The sequence below is a fragment of the Pinus tabuliformis genome, chromosome 7 (genome assembly GCF_031772625.1).
Source record: "Pinus tabuliformis cultivar Carrire ecotype Pingquan chromosome 7, CPIR1, whole genome shotgun sequence".
Taxonomy (NCBI): Eukaryota; Viridiplantae; Streptophyta; class Pinopsida; order Pinales; family Pinaceae; genus Pinus; species Pinus tabuliformis.
The window spans coordinates 245,561,917-245,578,825 of NC_142293.1; positions in this window are offsets into that span (position 1 = coordinate 245,561,917).

Genomic DNA, 16,909 nt, shown 5'->3' on the forward strand with positions numbered 1-16,909 from the left:
TAGGAGTCTGCAAAAAGACCAACTTCCTCAGAACATATCTCCGCAAATATCGCGCAAAAAGATCTGAAATTTGGATCCAAGGTTCAGCGTGATTTCTTCTCAAATGGGTTTTTTTTGCGACTTCTGAAACGTCACAGGAAAAAAGTTATAGCGAAATGCCACGATGACCTATTTGGAGCAGCGAAACCCTAGAACCCAAAGCTTTGATACCAAATGTTATGAAACCAGCTCAAGAAAAGATAGAAAAGATAGATCAACGCCTTAGAATTCAGCCTCTTCGTGGGGGAAACCTCCTTTAAATTACATAAATGAACAATTCTTGGATGATACAAATGACAAAAACCTCCTTTCTATATATAGGAGTCTAAGGAGTCATAATATAATCCAGCCGACCTAACAATAATAATATAAAGCCACAAAAATAACAATAGAGGGATTCTATGGGGCATAGAAATAACAATATGGGGGTAATAGGGGCACAACAATATAAATAAGGGGTATAACTACAATAGTAATGGGGTAATCACTAGTATTATAGGGACCCAACACTCTAGCCTCTAGATGTGTAGCCTGAACTAATACATCATCTAGGCTAGTGGGATTAAACATGAGAATGTTGTGCCTCAAATAGCTATGTAGACCACCTATATACTTCAACAAAGTTTCAGGTGAGTCTAGAGAAATGCCTAGAGTTAAAGCTCTTTTTCTAAATTCCTGGGTATGGCTTTGTACACTTTGGCCCTTTAATTGGCAAAGAGTTTGCCAACTCATCATTGCTTGCTGCATATAAGCTAGTGAATAGAATTTTTTTTAATGGCAGAAACAAATTCATTCCAGGTAGAAAGAATTTTACCATGCTTCTTCAAATCAGCTTGTGTCATGCCTTCCCGCCACACTACGGTAGTTCCTCCAAGGTGAAGGCTAGCCAACTAAATCTTTCTCCTTTCTGAATTGATGTTCTACACCCCGAAATATACATCAATCTATCTAATCTAGTTATCTAGCTTTTATGCATTTAATTCTCCATCATAGATTGGAAAATCAAATTTCACATCTAATTTAATCACAGATGTTTTCTTCTTTTTCTTTTTAGGGCTAGGAGATGAGGATGATGGAGGTGATGGTGGAGGAGATGATGGAGGAAGCTTTTCCCCTTTCCCTTTGCCCTCTGGGGAATCTAGAGAAGGTTCTTCTACTCCCTTGTCTTGTTTGGAGGTTGAAGTACTTTCACCTCGACCCTTCTTGAATTCTCGATACATCTCTTCTACCATGGCTCTCATGGTCATGAAACTGTCCATGAATTGAGATTCTGATTCCAATGGGGTTTGTTCTGCCATTCTCCTCCTAGGATAGACTCTTCCAATTTTTGGATTAGCCTCAACAATTTCTCCTTCTCCTAGTTTGAGCTTTGACCTAGTTAGCATTCAACAATCCAGCACAAGCTTGTCTAACCTTAGTAAACCTAAAGCTCTGATACCACTTGATCTGTAAATGAGATATTAGACTAATATTAAGGTATTATAGACTCATGTGCATGGATTTGACCTACATTACTTAGTGCAATGGATCGATAAGATTGCGAATAATATGGGCAATGAAGCAGTTAAAGAAACATTATAGACAAGCACACATAACACATCAAATTTAATATGGAGTTCACCCAAAAATCTTGGGCTACATCTCCTGGTCCAGCCTTCAGTGGCGACCTCTCTATTATGTCTTCAAGAGTAGAGTTTTACAAAATGCAAGCTCAAATTGAGCCTCAACACAACAGATACAAATACAGCAGGAGTTTGCTTGAATCCCTCAAGCCTCTCTAAGTACACAGACTCGTTCTCTCACTCTCTGTCTCTGTCTTCTATCTTCTATGGCTTTTAAGCCAATCAGCACTGTTTGTTCATTTCCTCTCCTGGGCTCTCTGGCTTCCCAGCCTCAGTCCGCTCAAATCCCCCTCTGAGTGTTAGCAACCATTGCTAAACGCCTTCAGGGATGGCGGCCACCTGTTCTGTAATGGAAGGACTATCAGCGCCTTTGAAATCCTCAGAATAGTCATTCTCTATTTACACAAAGAAATACACATAAAACTATGAAAATCTGCTAATCTTCCATTTACGGATTTGAAATATGATTAATTCCGCCGTATAACTCCATCGGGTCTACCTTTATATCGCTATCGCATATCCACTATTAATATGAGTGATCTTGATCCAATGGTTGAGATCCATTTCAGGCAGTTCATGCGTACGGGGGTTAACCGCCCAAAAAGGGTGGTTTTCTCTCTCCGGCGCCTAGCCACATGGCAGCTAGTGTATGGGCTCGGGCAGAGCCCAGCCAAAACTGCTTACCGCTTACGGCCCACCCAAAATCTTGCTCATTTCTTGGTTTCCCTTTGTATTTGAAAAATACATTAAAACACTGAAAATATCGCAAAATGGCTTTATGGTGGACTTGAAATTCTATATATTTTCATCTATAAGTTCCATCAGGTCTGCTTCATCGCATCGAGCACATTTCCTTTGCATTTTGTTAATTTAATGAAAATATGAAATACAAAGGAAAATGTCATTTTTCGGATCTCAAAATATATAAAATATCATCTATAACTCCATCGGGTCCAGCTATCGCAAGTCATATGTATATCGGCCCCGCTCCATTGTATTGCTACGACACGATATTGCGATGCGATTGATCGCAATCACATATAGCATAGGCCCTACGCCATTTGGTAAGTGCTCCCATGTGTTTCTCCGACACGATATCACCAGTTAACCAGGGCCATCGATCTGTGCGCTTGATCAATGGACCTCGTTGACCGTGCTGATCGTTGTTGCAATATTTATGTGGCAACCTCCGATAGCCTCTGATAGCCTCCACCGATTGCGATATGACGATCGGATTTGGACCGTTGATTGGCCAGATCTGATGGCTCTTGTACAAAATAGTTTTAAGCCCCCGATAGCTCTGTTTTTGGTCATTTCTTTGTGTTTTTCACTCCCGATAGTGTTATCCGCCATTTCTAAGAGTTCTTCTTTTGCGATAGTTTTGATCTTTAGAAGACTTAGAGGGTTTTCTAGGATCCATTTTGGATCACGACCTCCTGGTCGAAATTGTGTAACCTTCATGATTAGTCAAACAGGTATGTTGCAAGTCAATTCTCAAGTTCATTTTGGTTTTCGACTGATAGATTGCTTGCAATGAGTATTGCCATGTCTCCAGGTATTGTAGGTGTTCATCTGCCTCTCAGCAGTGCAGGTACAATGGTTTCCAAGAGAGCAGATTTGAAGACATTGTTTAGAGCACACCTAGAGATGCATTCGATCAAATGTCTATGAGCTTGCCTACTCACGAAGATATCAAGTTGTTAGTAGACAAGGAAATCAAGATATGACAATAGTAACATCTCAGCAAGCAGCATCATGAACAACAGTTGAAGGCAGCATACTGAATGCAACGAACGCAACGAATTCAACTAATGCAACGAATGCAAGAGGAAGGTTGTTGACAAAACAGAGGTGGAACAAATTTGCAAGCTCAAGCAGATCCACTGACAATGAAAGAAACTTTGGAGACTCGGGCTATTAGGTGATGGCATGACATGAAGATCATGTGAAGAAAGAGAATGAAACAAAGAAGGAGTTGCATGTGCTAAAGCATCAACTCAAGGAAGAAGATGAAGCTGCATAGATAGACGAATGAGTTGCTACAGGAATAGGAACAACGGTGGGCACAACATGCAATCAAAGATGAAACTGCACTCGTACAAGTCAAAGATCCATCCTAGCAGCTGGCACAGAGTAGACATGGTGAGTAGTGTTGTTGATCACATGCAAGGGATTCAGTAACATGCATGTCATTGTGCACATGCATGCAATCCAACCCATTCAGCACACTCACCAAGACAAAGACAAGAAGCAATTCCAACTGGAGTTGACCATGTACTTCGGCAATTTGATGCACACGACCACCAACACACAATTGAAGATCATCACAGACACTATGCATCAGTGTGTTGCCGATTCAACCACACCTAAGAAGACCATGCGCACGTTAGCATATGAGTTGGATGAAGGAGTCAAACTAATGCACCTGTTGCAATGGAGGCAAGAGTTTGCTTCAGCAAGATGTCACCATGAGGTGCATGCACACCATCATGGATGACCAAGATTGGCATCAACTCACCACCTTCCCCATCACAAGCATGTCAAAGATTTGGTCTCATCACAACGGACCAAGTGTCATTGATGTCTTGCATGGCTTTCTTAAGCCATTTTGCCTCACATGATCACATGTGCATTGTAATGTAACGTCATGCCAAGTGGAAGTTCAAGTGTCAATAGTTGGATGTAACAGTCATAGAGTGGATGAAGAGTCATGAAGGTAGATGAGCTGTCACAAAGGGGAATGTCAAGGGTCACCCCACCCTTTGCTATAAATAGTGCCTCATAACTCATTGTAAAGACTTTTGGTTAGCCAAGCTTCCGATAAGACTATCTTGGAGAGAGATTGGACAGTATTGTAACGTGCCTTGGCTTCTCCACTACACGGAGCTAGTTCATCTCTTTGGAGGAGAAAGCGGATGTGGCTATAACATTCCACCATTGGGGCTAGCGGGTCTACATGGATGTATTATATGACTGGAACTTACACTTATTTATATAATAAGAGCCAACACATTTCATGCATATGTTGTATTGTATTCCAGCTGTCTTGTTTACTCTAAATGGAATATGTATTTTCTTTCTTACGCATGCATGTATGGATTATTCTGTATGAGTGTATATGAATATTTCTGAAATGTGTTGATTGGTTTAACCATCACTTTGGATTTCTAGCTGACTTGCTTTCCAGCTTGTGATGTATCTACACTCATGTGTTCCCTTCCCATCCGAGTATTGTTACAGGTTTCCAAGGGGCGCACTCATCTCAACCCACTTGTGTTAGAACCTCTCATGCATCTTCCTTGACTCACTACAGCAGTCACACCCTTGCTACCAACAGAGTTATCTTACTTGCCTCTGTGTGAAATCACAGTCAAGGCATTGCTATACGGCCCACTGCTGGGACTCCTACACCAAACGGTCTGAGGTCTAATTGGGACTTCTTACTGGGGAGATCCCCTGACATGTTGGCGGGTCTAGCACTTTCATCACACCCTTGTATTAGAAAAAGGGTTGGAGAGCACATCTCTCGTGGTTACTTATAGTTGCAAATTTTATCATTCTGATTGTCAAGGTAAAGGTCATTTTGGGTTGGAGGATTTTTCCCTGTCAAACTCTTCTCAGATTGATCATGTTTGTATTTGTTTTGTGTATGTTATGAAGTTAATCATATTCCTAGCACAATATCTCTTCTTTAGTGTTAGCAAATGCTTAAGTCATTCAACGAACCAAAACCCTTGTGTCGACACAAATACTAGGTTTCATTTGGTACATGTTTCTAATATATTCTCAACTCAGTGTCCTAATTGGTTTCCTAGATTTTCAATATCAATAATTTTTTTAACACCCTAATCTTTCATATTGTTTGTTTTGCATGTAATCAGATATAAATGGAACCAAGAGGGGAATGAGAATTTTTTATGTTAATCGACCAATCTTATCATAATACTAGAGATTCTCTTTGTGATTCGAATGTGTTAATTGAAAATTCATTGTCTCATGAGTCTCAAGGTTTTCAAAATGGTTGTTTTGAATATCAAGATCCAATCGTTGAATGGTTAGAGAAATCCTACATGGCAATCCCTTTTACACATAACAAGCTTCGATCTTTTCTGATGTTTGTTGAGCAGGATAACACAAATACAGGGACATTCACAACAAGCCTTCGAGGTTTTTTGTTTCTTGTTCTAAGTGAAAAGGTAAATTTGTGAAATAACTATAATTAGTTGTTATGGGACATCTTTTTGGCCTTAGCTAAGACCTTCAGTTCATTGCAAAATTTATTCAATTTCTTTTCTTTTCTTTTGCACAATGTTTTATATTGGTTTTAATTATTCATATATTTGTCTTTGTATGTCAGGAACTACAATGGCTACACTGAAAATTTCATTTGACTTAGCCTCATCCTTCTAGCTGGTTAGGTTAGGAGTAGGTCTAACTGCATTTTAGTTTCCCTTGTACATTCATCCTACGTTTTCTCTCTTTAGTCTCTCTTTTTTGTTTCACTTTTGTCCTACATGTTGCTTTCAGTTCAGCCTTCATTTGTTGTGTCCTTTTGGTTTTATCATGTCTTCCTGTTATGTTTTTCTTAATAATACCCTTCATGAAAGATGTTCTTGTTTGTCTCAAAAGACAATGTGGCAAAGATTAAAAAGGAAGATGTGATGACAAACAATTTTTGGCTAATCTATTGCTTCTTCTCTATTTGGGTTACGTATCTTTTAAAGTCAATGATGTCTAAATGGAAGATACAATCCATTTGTAAGGAAAGACATAAGTAGAACCATGACACCCATATCTATTCTAGGATCTTCGTTACTTAATTCAGTATTGTAATTAAATGGAGTTTTTCTTTCCGATCCAACTGAGTATAGAAGGGAAAGGGGAAAATCAATAACACAAAAACCAATATCATAGGTATATATAACCTTATCTGAAGGAATAACCTCTTATGCTCTCAATAAGTCAGGATCCCTCTTTTGTCCCAGTGAAATAATAAGTTCCTAAGAACAATTCTATAAATAAATAGATAAATGTTGAAAGAAGAAAAAGGCTTCCTGCGCAAAGAGGTGAAGCAAGTAACAGTGCATCCTGAAGGTGAAAATTTGGAACTTTCTTCCCTTCTAAGAGTTTCTGGTATATGCTGTCGAATTCTAGATCTCTCTTATAAAGATGTAGCCACCCTGATGTCTCATGCCCACAGGAGTCGAGCACAATGATCATCACCATGACCGGTGGTTGGTTGAGGAAATCAACGACGTTATTGGTGCTTCCCTTCTTATACTTAATGTTCAAATGGAACTGTTGCAAATAGGTGGACCATTTCTAATGGCGATCGTTCTGAAACTTCCCTTGTGTCTATATGAACTGTAGAGGTTGGTGGTCTATGTGGATGATCGTTTCCTTCCCCAAAATGTAATGCTTCCATTAATGGCAGGCCTACATAATGGAATACATTTCTTTGTCGTAAGTGGGGCACTTTCAGATTGTTTCTTAAAGTGTCTCACTATGGTAAGCCACTGGATGCCCATGCTGAGTAAGAACCGCACCAATAGCACACTCGAAGGCACCTGTCTCAATTTCAAATTGTTTTTTCAAGTCTGGTAATGTGAGCACTGGTGCAAAATAGAGGTGATTCTTCAACTCAGAGAACATTTTTTGTTGGGTTTTTGACCATAAAAAAAATCTTTCGCTCCACCCTTAGTGACTTGGCTTAAAGGCCAAGTGATATGAGAGAACCCCAACACGAACCTATGGTAGAAATTGGCAATACCTAGGAAGATGCGGAGCTCTATTAGAGTGGTTGGGGTTGGCCAATCCTGAATTACTTGTATCTTGTATGGGTTACATGTACACCCTGCTCATCAATGTTGTATCCCAGATATTGAACCTGGGTCAGGCCAAAGGTGCATTTCGCCAAGTTAGCACAGAGCTTGTGTTATTGCAGGGTTTGAAGGACCTGTCAAATATGGTTGAGGTTCTCTTCCCAAATCTGGTTGAAGATAAAGATGTCATCTAAATACACCACCACGAATGCATTGGTGAAGGGTCACAAGATTTCATCCATCAGTCTCACGAATGTTGCAGGGGCATTCGTCAATTCAAATAGCATGACCAACCATTCGAAAAGGCCCTCCTTGTATTTGAAGGCAGTCTTCAACACATTGGAGGGTTCGATAGGCACCTGGTGATAACCTGACTTCAAGTCAATCTTGCTGAAATATTTGTCCCCTTTGAGCTGGTCTAGAAGGTCATCAATCTTCAAGATTGGGTACCTATTCTGAACAGTGATCTTGTTCAGTACCCAATAGTCAATACAGAGCCTCCATGTCCCATCCTTCTTCTGTACCAATACAATCGAGCTCTCATAAGGTGACGATCTTGACTTGATATGTCCTTTCTGCAATAGTTCCCAAATCTACCTCTTGATCTCATCGTTATCCATAACAGAGTGTTGATAGATTGGTCCATTTGGAAGTGGCACACCTGGGGTTAGATTGATGGAGTTCTTTATTTGACAGTGCAGAGGTACCCCTATGGTTGAGGCAAAAATATCCCTGTACTCCTCCACGACCTTGTCCATCTGTTGTTGTTGTGCATAGAAGCCCTACCTGGAAATCATGGCCACAACCTTCTTCTTGCCCTAGGGGCGAATCATAAGGAAAAAAAATTTCCTGGTCTGGTAAATGATCTTACTACATTGCCTTGCAGTGATCAAAGAGATGGTGGTAGGCAGGGCTACCTCCGCTATCCTGTATAGCTTATTATCCAAAGTAATAATCACATAGCGAGGTCTAAACTCATATACACCATGTCACTTCAACAAGTATGGTTGTCCTAACAATACATCACAAACTTCAAGAGGAGCAACATCACACAATACCTCATCCGTGAAGGGCTTGATGTTGTAGGGAAGGCGACACTGTTGGCTGACGCGAAGATCTCGTCCTTGGTGAAGCCACCCAATGGTGTACAATTGTGGATGTGTTGTAGTCTTTAGGCCCAACTGCTTCATGACCTCTACTGAAATGAGGTTCTTTTGGCTCCTACTATCGACAATGAACTGCAATGGAGAACCCTTCACTCACATCTTTGAGTGGAAGAGGCATTCCCCCTCCTCTAGATCTTTAGGCTCAATCTTCTAGACCTTGGTGGTGGGTATTGTGGCACTGGGCTCCACATCAATGATCTCATTCCCATTGTCAGTTCCCTTATCAGGTTTTAATTTAAAGTCAGAACCTGTGTCTGATTCAGAGGCCTTCAACTCGCCCACTACTGACTACTTGGCCCGACACTCACTTGTATTGTGAGTGGAGCTCTTATGGAACTCACATCATTTTCCCATGTCCTTCTTCATCTTCGTGGTGTTGTTATTTGCTTATTGCTTCAGCTAGCTATCTTGGGTAGCCCTACCTTGTCTTGGTCGTTTGTTATGTGGTTTTGGGGCACCTTTTACTTGCTTTGGATTTGCAGATCCAAAGTCCCACTTCTTTTGTTTAAACTTTTGTTCAATCTTGACAGTGTATCGATATGTCGTGTCGAGTGAGGAAATGTCCAGGAACTCCATCTCATCCTTGATGTACTTGTGTAGATAGTCGTGGTACTTGAGCACCAAATGCCGCTCAATGTCCTTGATACCCAGCTTCGTGCGAAGGGTACGGAAAATATTTGTGAACTCTAGCACATCATGGTCCCTTCCCTGTCGTAGCGTGGTCCACTTTATGTATTTGTCTTCATAGCTCTCAATAGGGTAATATTGTTCCTTGATGGTGTCTCAGAAATAGTTCCAAGTGGGTGCGACTGAAAACAACGAGGGTTCACTCTCGTCCTTTTGTTCACAGTAGGTTTCCCACCAATCTTTGACGTGTGGGGCGACTTTGAGAAGTGAAAAAGTAATGTTTTCCTGATTGGAAAAGTCATGAATTGAAAAATATCTTTCCAGAAAAATTAACCATTTATCTATAGCATCTTCATCTATCAGGCTTTCGAATATGGGAATATCGAAATTAACTTCTACCTTAAAAGGAGTGGTTCCTCCATAGTGGCTACTGGATGAAGATGCATTTCCTGTGGGTAATCATCGAAGGATCTGGGCCAAGTTATCCATCATCGCATCCCTCTGTCACTTGAGGGCTTCCTCGAGACACATTTTGAAAGGATCTCCTACCCCCTCATCTTTCTCTTCTTCTACCATGGGAGGTCGTCGGGTTTGCGAGGCTGATCTTGTAATGGTTCAACCAGATCAAACCCTAACTCCTTATACCCTGAACTTGTTGGGGACATGCAAATAAAAATAGAGAAAGAGCAGACTACTCTGATACCACTAATCTAAAATTAAACAAGAACACAACAACTTATAGATATAATCATAAACATAGAGATGCAGCAGAAAAAAACTTCATTTCATTAATAGAAAATACTAAACTATGCTTACAAACAAAATCGAAATAAGACAGCTCGGGCAATGGTAGCTTATCTATGAGAAGAGATGTGGCAGCTACATGCCTTTGAACTATTCTATAATGAGGCTCAAGGGCCTATTTATTATTGGAAAACATGAGAAAACCCTAAAAAACCGAAACCCTCACCCCAGGAGATGTAACATCAATAGTTTGTGGGCCCCGTTGGGATTAGTTGGGCAACCAACTTCCCAGGGTCGTAACTTGGTCATATTATCTCTGTTTGGTGTGTATGATACCTTGTTGGAAAGGACTCGCCAAGTACTACAGGTTTCATTGCAGGCCCCTACCGATGGCTATGAGCCTTCCGCAGACCCAAAAAAACATCGTTTAGGGGGGTCAAAACTGCTCCAGAAGTTCAAGACATGAAAAACTGTTAAAAATAGTAAATGCTGAAATAAACAAGGAAACTAATGAAACTGACTAGGGGATCTAGGTGGAATAAGAAGGTGGCCACCAATATCCACCTAGATCATTGACCATATTCAGGAGAACTTGGTATGGTTCATTAATGGCATGGAGCCTAAAGTGAAAGTTGATCCCTTGGTTTTTCAAGATCATATCAATGTACGTAAGCCTAATATTGAATCTAATCGAATTGAAAATGTGGTTACCTGTAGGGATACCCTAAAACCTCTACCATTTGTGTGTCATGACTCCTTGTTCCCTAGTATGCTTGATCCACCTACTTCAACTCTTAATAATTATCAACCTATTGTTTCAAGTGGTAACCAATAACAGGTAGTTGGATTTCACATGTAGATGAGAAAAGTGTTGAAAATATGACCTCTATATGTTTCCTCTTTCAAGATGATAATATTACATCTCTATTTGATCATTTATCTTGTAACCTTGATAACTTGTCAAGTAATTATAAGCATTGCATTCAAGTTGAGATTTTGGATAACCAACACCTTGACATCCATGTTCCCCTTGATACATATGGTGATGATTTCTCAAGTACATTGGATGATATCTTTCCTTTTTTTAGAAGACTTGGATTTGCAATATATCGATCCAAAACCTACTTCTAATAGTCTACAATATCCATTTATGGGATGGGATGTTCTTTTAATTAAAAATGATCTTGGAATTACTCAAGAGGTAAGTTGTCATATTTTTGAATCTTTGGTATATCTAGGTCAATTTGAATGTCACATTGGTATGCCTTTTTTTCAAGATTATACTGATGAAAATGATATTGATATGTTTTTCTTACAAGTTCAGTCTGATTCGGTTCCAACTGTTGCTCCTACACCTCATCCTTTTAATCCTTTGTCATCTCTAGCATACTACTCATCGTACCCATATATGTTTGATAAGTCTGTTATTCCAGTTTTTCCTCTAAATTCTTTAAATGTTTGTCTGGATGGTTGTGGTTTCAATTAGGTAGAGGATGGTGTGATTCTACAATCAGAGGATTGAAATATTTAATCCATTATTCATGATCTGTTCAACTGTAAATATTTCATAAGTCAGGAGGAAGATGTTCCAACTCTATCTATTCAAGGGAGCTTTCTAATTATTGCATTTAAATGCTCTATCCATTAAGAGTTTGACGATAGTGGTGCATGTCTACCTGTCGATTTTACTAAGCCACCCAAATTCGACGATCCACAATCAGAAAGTCTAGGGACCTATTAGGAAGTTGAGGAACTTCATCCCTTGTTGATGGTTATCTCAGGTTCCTGAAATCCTGTTGATATCTTAGAACTATTATGTATCCAAATTTGCACACATAATTCTTTCCTTAATATTCATCCACTGGGTGTGTGTTCATTCTTAAAGTACTTTCATTGTTTCCAAGTTAATCTTCTTAATCCTCAAGATAAAGATCAAATAAAAGATTCTTGTTTGGTTTGTCCATTTTCATGTGAATCCCTTGTATCAGACCAAGGGTTGGAGAGCATTTCTTTCACAGATCCTTACAGTTGCAAATCTTATAATTATGATTGTCAAGGTAAAGGTCATTTTGAGTTGGAGGAATTTTCCCTGTCAAACTCTTCCGAGATTGATCATATTTTTATCTCTTTTGTGTATGTTATGAAGTTAATCATATTCATGAAACAGTATCTCTTCTTGAGTGTTAGCAAATTCTTAAAACATTCAGTGAACCAAAACCATTATGTTGACACAAATACTAGGTTTGACTTGGTACATGCTTCTAATATTTTCTCAACTCAATATCCTAATCGGTTTCCTAGATTTGCAATGTCAATAATTGTTTTTAACGCCCTAAGATTTCATATTGTCGGTTTTGCATGTAATCATATATAAACATAACCAATAGGGAATCAATAATATTTTATGTTAATCGACCAATTTGATCATAATAATAGATATTATCTTCGTGATTCGAATGCATTAATTGAAAATTCATTGTCTCACGAGTCTAAGGGTTTTCAAATTCATTGTCTCACGAGTCTAAGGGTTTTCAAATTGGTTGTTTTGAATATCAAGATCCAATCACTAAATAAAAAGCTCTTTTGCAAATAAAAAGCTTCAATCTTTTCTGATGTTTGCTAAGTAGGATAACAAATATACAGGGACATGCATAGCAAGCCTTCAAGGTTATATAAACTAGACTAGCATTGAGGAAGATATATTTACAACCATTTTTCAGGTAACAGGTGCACTCAAATCCTACATCGCAGTTTCTGCACTAGAGAGTGCTCTGAAGGAGCTTTCCAATGGTATGTGGAAGTTTAGAAATGGCCATTGGGATCAAAAGTTATTGACTATTGATGTTAGGGTCTTAAAGTACAAGGTAGGTAGAATTTTAGACCCTAGAGATTTCGGAACCCAAAATGTCGGAGCAGGTCAGCAGTTCAGAGATTAGAAGGGTGAATACTGTAGTATGCCAAATATCAAGAGCCGAATTTCTGAAGGTTGAATATCAGAAGTAGGTCGAAGAATTCAGAGGAAAGTTGGAACCTCAAAACTTTGAATATCAGAGGAAGGCATCATATTGGAACCTGATATAGGAAGGATCAAATGATTGACATATCAAAATTTCTTAACTCCTTTATAATTCCTTTTGAGAAAATTTATGATCTGATACTTGATCAAGAGAACATCGAGACCCAATATCAGAACCTTGGAGCAGATGGCATATCGGAATATCGGAAGCAAGATGGCATTTTGGAACCTCAGAGTTTCGTAAATCCTTGTAAATTAAATTCTTTTGAAAGTGCCAAGATTGCGAGAAACAAATTTTATAAAGGAATTCATTGAAAAACCAAAGGACCAAGGGACCCTTTCTCTCTCCTCTGATAGGACACCTGGCGGTAAGGTTTTGTTGTGTCACTGTTGTTATCATACTTTCTTACTATTAAAACAAATGATAACAACTCATGATTGTTTTATAAGAATGGTTTGTAGAACAACTTCTTCTATTATAGGTTCTTGTGGTTCATCCTAATCCTTTCCAAAGTCTATAAATGGTCTCTAATTTACTAGAGAATATGGTGCTCAAAACCATCTTTTAATGTAGTTTAACTCAAAAATGCTCACTGACCATAAAGAGAGATATGACATTACAAATTTTGACTATCCTTTTAGCTACTTCTTTTTTTATGTGTTGTTGGTTCTTATGGAGCACTAATAATTCTTTTTTTTCTTTTGACATTGGTTCTTATGTGGTAGTAGCAAGGCCTTTTTTTGTTCTTACTGTTGGTTCTTTTCTGGCAACAATAAGGAATTTTACAGTATTTACTACAAATTCTTGTGTGCAAAAATAAAGGTCTTTTATTATTGGAAACTTTGAATCTTTCTCATGCATGGATATTGGAGTGAAGATGGATAAGAATGGTTAGGGAATGGTATGGAATGAAAAGGTGATGGTACCTCCCAAAATAAAGAGATTTTCCATCCTTGAGAAATGGAAAAAGATAAGGGAGTAGGAAAAAGTCTAAGTATCCTTCCAAATACAAATACATAGCATCCAATGAACTTAGCTTAAATAAAAGAAAAGAAAAACATTCCAACGCCTACCTAAGAGGTGTTAAAAAACTAATTGATAGTTTTGTAGCAACAACTATTTTATGGGTGTTGCAACAACCAAATAGTGGGAGTTATAACAATTGGCTGATGGGTGTTTCAGCAACTGGCTGATGGGAGACAAAATAATTAGCTGATAGGATATGCAACAATATGTAACAACACCTATAGTAGCACCAAATCTTGTAGAAACTTTCTTATTTGATAGCCTAAGATGGTCCACAATGATGTAAAATTATGTGAGAAAGAACAATGTAGAGCTTCAAATCTTGGATCACCATGTGAGATGTAGACTAAGATGTGGAACAACCTTCTGTGTGAAACTTGTGAATCCTTATTCAAAAAGTAGCTAAAACTTGAAGACGAAATTTTATTTTTATTTGCAATATCTTGCCTACAATCAATCTGGTTTTCAAACAATATTTGTCTAACTACACCCTGATGGTTTTCATAGTTAGAATTATTATTATATTTTTTTAATTTTTTCATGGAATTCCTACCACCAAGTTGTTTTTCAAATATTCCAAGGTCTGATTATTCCTAATATTGTTGTTCATCACCAAATTTATTATCAAAGAGAATAAGATAACAAGGTGACTCAACATTTTAAGTGAGCTAAATGAATTTATTGCATGGGTTAGGGATGGTTGGAGCAGGGAGTAGGACATGATGAGGCTAAAGTTGTGAATGAGTGGTAGTAAAATATTAAGCTTTAACATAAACCATATAAGCACAAGAACTTCATAAAATTCAACTTGTAATTATTTTGAGCCAGGAAGAAGGAAATCCATGGGCATACCATGTTTTTGATGAATGATTAAGATGAATATTAGGTATCATTTAAGATATTCATATGTATTAAGGGAATTGGAAATGTCCTTACTAGTTGTCTTAGATTTGCAACAATAGACTTGTGAGAGAATTGTAGAATGGTGAGGCAAAAGTCGTAGCATGCAAAGTTGCAGCAACTAAACTTTGGAATTATAGCACTTATGTCTTTACCATGAGTTGTAGCAATTTTTTAGAGAATTATATCACTTACGCTTGGAATGGTGAGTCACAACAATTAGCAATAGGGAGTTGTGGCACTTAGCATCGGGTAATTGTCGCATCTATCCATTGTGAGTTACAACACATGTCCTATTTATGTCTAAAGGTACTTGTGCAGGACATCCTCATATTCTAGACTCATCTCGAAATTTGATGAAATTTTTTTTTTATCTTTGCTTTTAGTTGAGATACTATTGGGCCAATATTCTATGATTTTGAACTTTGGTTAATGGTGGCCATAAGGAATTAAAAATTTCTTTGTTGGATGTAGTGTATTTTCACCAACAATGCTCCAAAGCTGTAACAACAATGTTCATAATTTCCACAAAAATATTCTAGAATTGTAGCAACAATGCTCCAGAGTTGCAACAACAACATTCAAAGTTGCAACTTTGTCTTCAACAAGAACATTGTGCAAGGATTAACCTTCTTATTCTTCTCAAGACCTACAAAAACTAGCACTTATATGAAATAAAACATGAGGCCTTGGGAGAAGAAAGGTGATCAGTCCTTATTCACCCAATTCATATGGGAAAAAAATAATAAATGGTTCTAATAAAATAGATCTAAAGAAAGATGAACAAATAAATTCAATTTTTATACCTGTTGAGGAGTGATGGCCAGCTAGACCCAACAATGTTTTGCTAATAACATCTTTGTTTGATGTTCAACAAAAGTGATTCCAAAGCCAAAATAAAGTAGATTCACATGACTATCTCCAATAGAAACATGTTTTGAAAAGTCCATGAGATGTTATGTCAAATATTCTTAGGAACAACCTACATGACAGCTATTTTTGTTCTTTGTCGTAGACCAACAACCACTAATTTAGGTGTAACTTTTTCATTTGATGGTGGATTGATATGATATTAAATAGAGATGAAAGTAGATTCATGTATGTATCTCTAGAAGAAACATGTTTTAAGGAAAATAAGAATCGATGAGTCAGATATGCCAATGAACAAACTAGGAAACAAAGTTTAAGTAGTGTAGATTTAGGACAAACAATTAGTATTTTTTGTTTAACTTTCTTGTATGGCATCAAAAGTGAGTAATTAAAATTATGTTGTAAACTAGATTCATATGAGAATATACCATAAAATCATATTTGAAATATCATCAATTTAGGCATCCAATAATTGATTTTCCCAACTTTGTCTAACTTTGTCCTGAATTCCCTATTTTGACAATGAGTGAGCATTTTGACCATAACTTTTTCATTTGACATCAAAATTTAGAAAAAAAAATTGTGTTAGAAATATATTTCAAGGGTTATTTCAAGTAGAAACACATTTCAGAAACATACCCTTATGGTCTCTCAAAATAAGATTGTCCCAACTTTGTTTTAGTAAATTTGTCAAGACAACATACTAGAAAAATATGATCAATCATTTTCTTTTTAAAAATATGGTATGGTAGGAATGAGATGGTTGGAATGGGATTGTAACAATGGGATCTTGACATAACAATCACATAAATCTATGAACTACCACATTACTTGGAATATGATGTTGTTGAACTCTGTTTTTAGGGAAATTGAAAAGAAATTATGTTGTGGAAACAATTTGGCTTAAGTTTTCATGTAGATGTATAATTTTTTTTGCAATGATGATTCTCATGTTATTTAATTTTAATATTACGATTTAAAGTAATGTACTAGATAGGAACCAACTATACCTTTGGGGCAACCACTAGTACAAGTTGATTGGGAACCAGTAGTACTCCAAGGCCAAACATCAACCC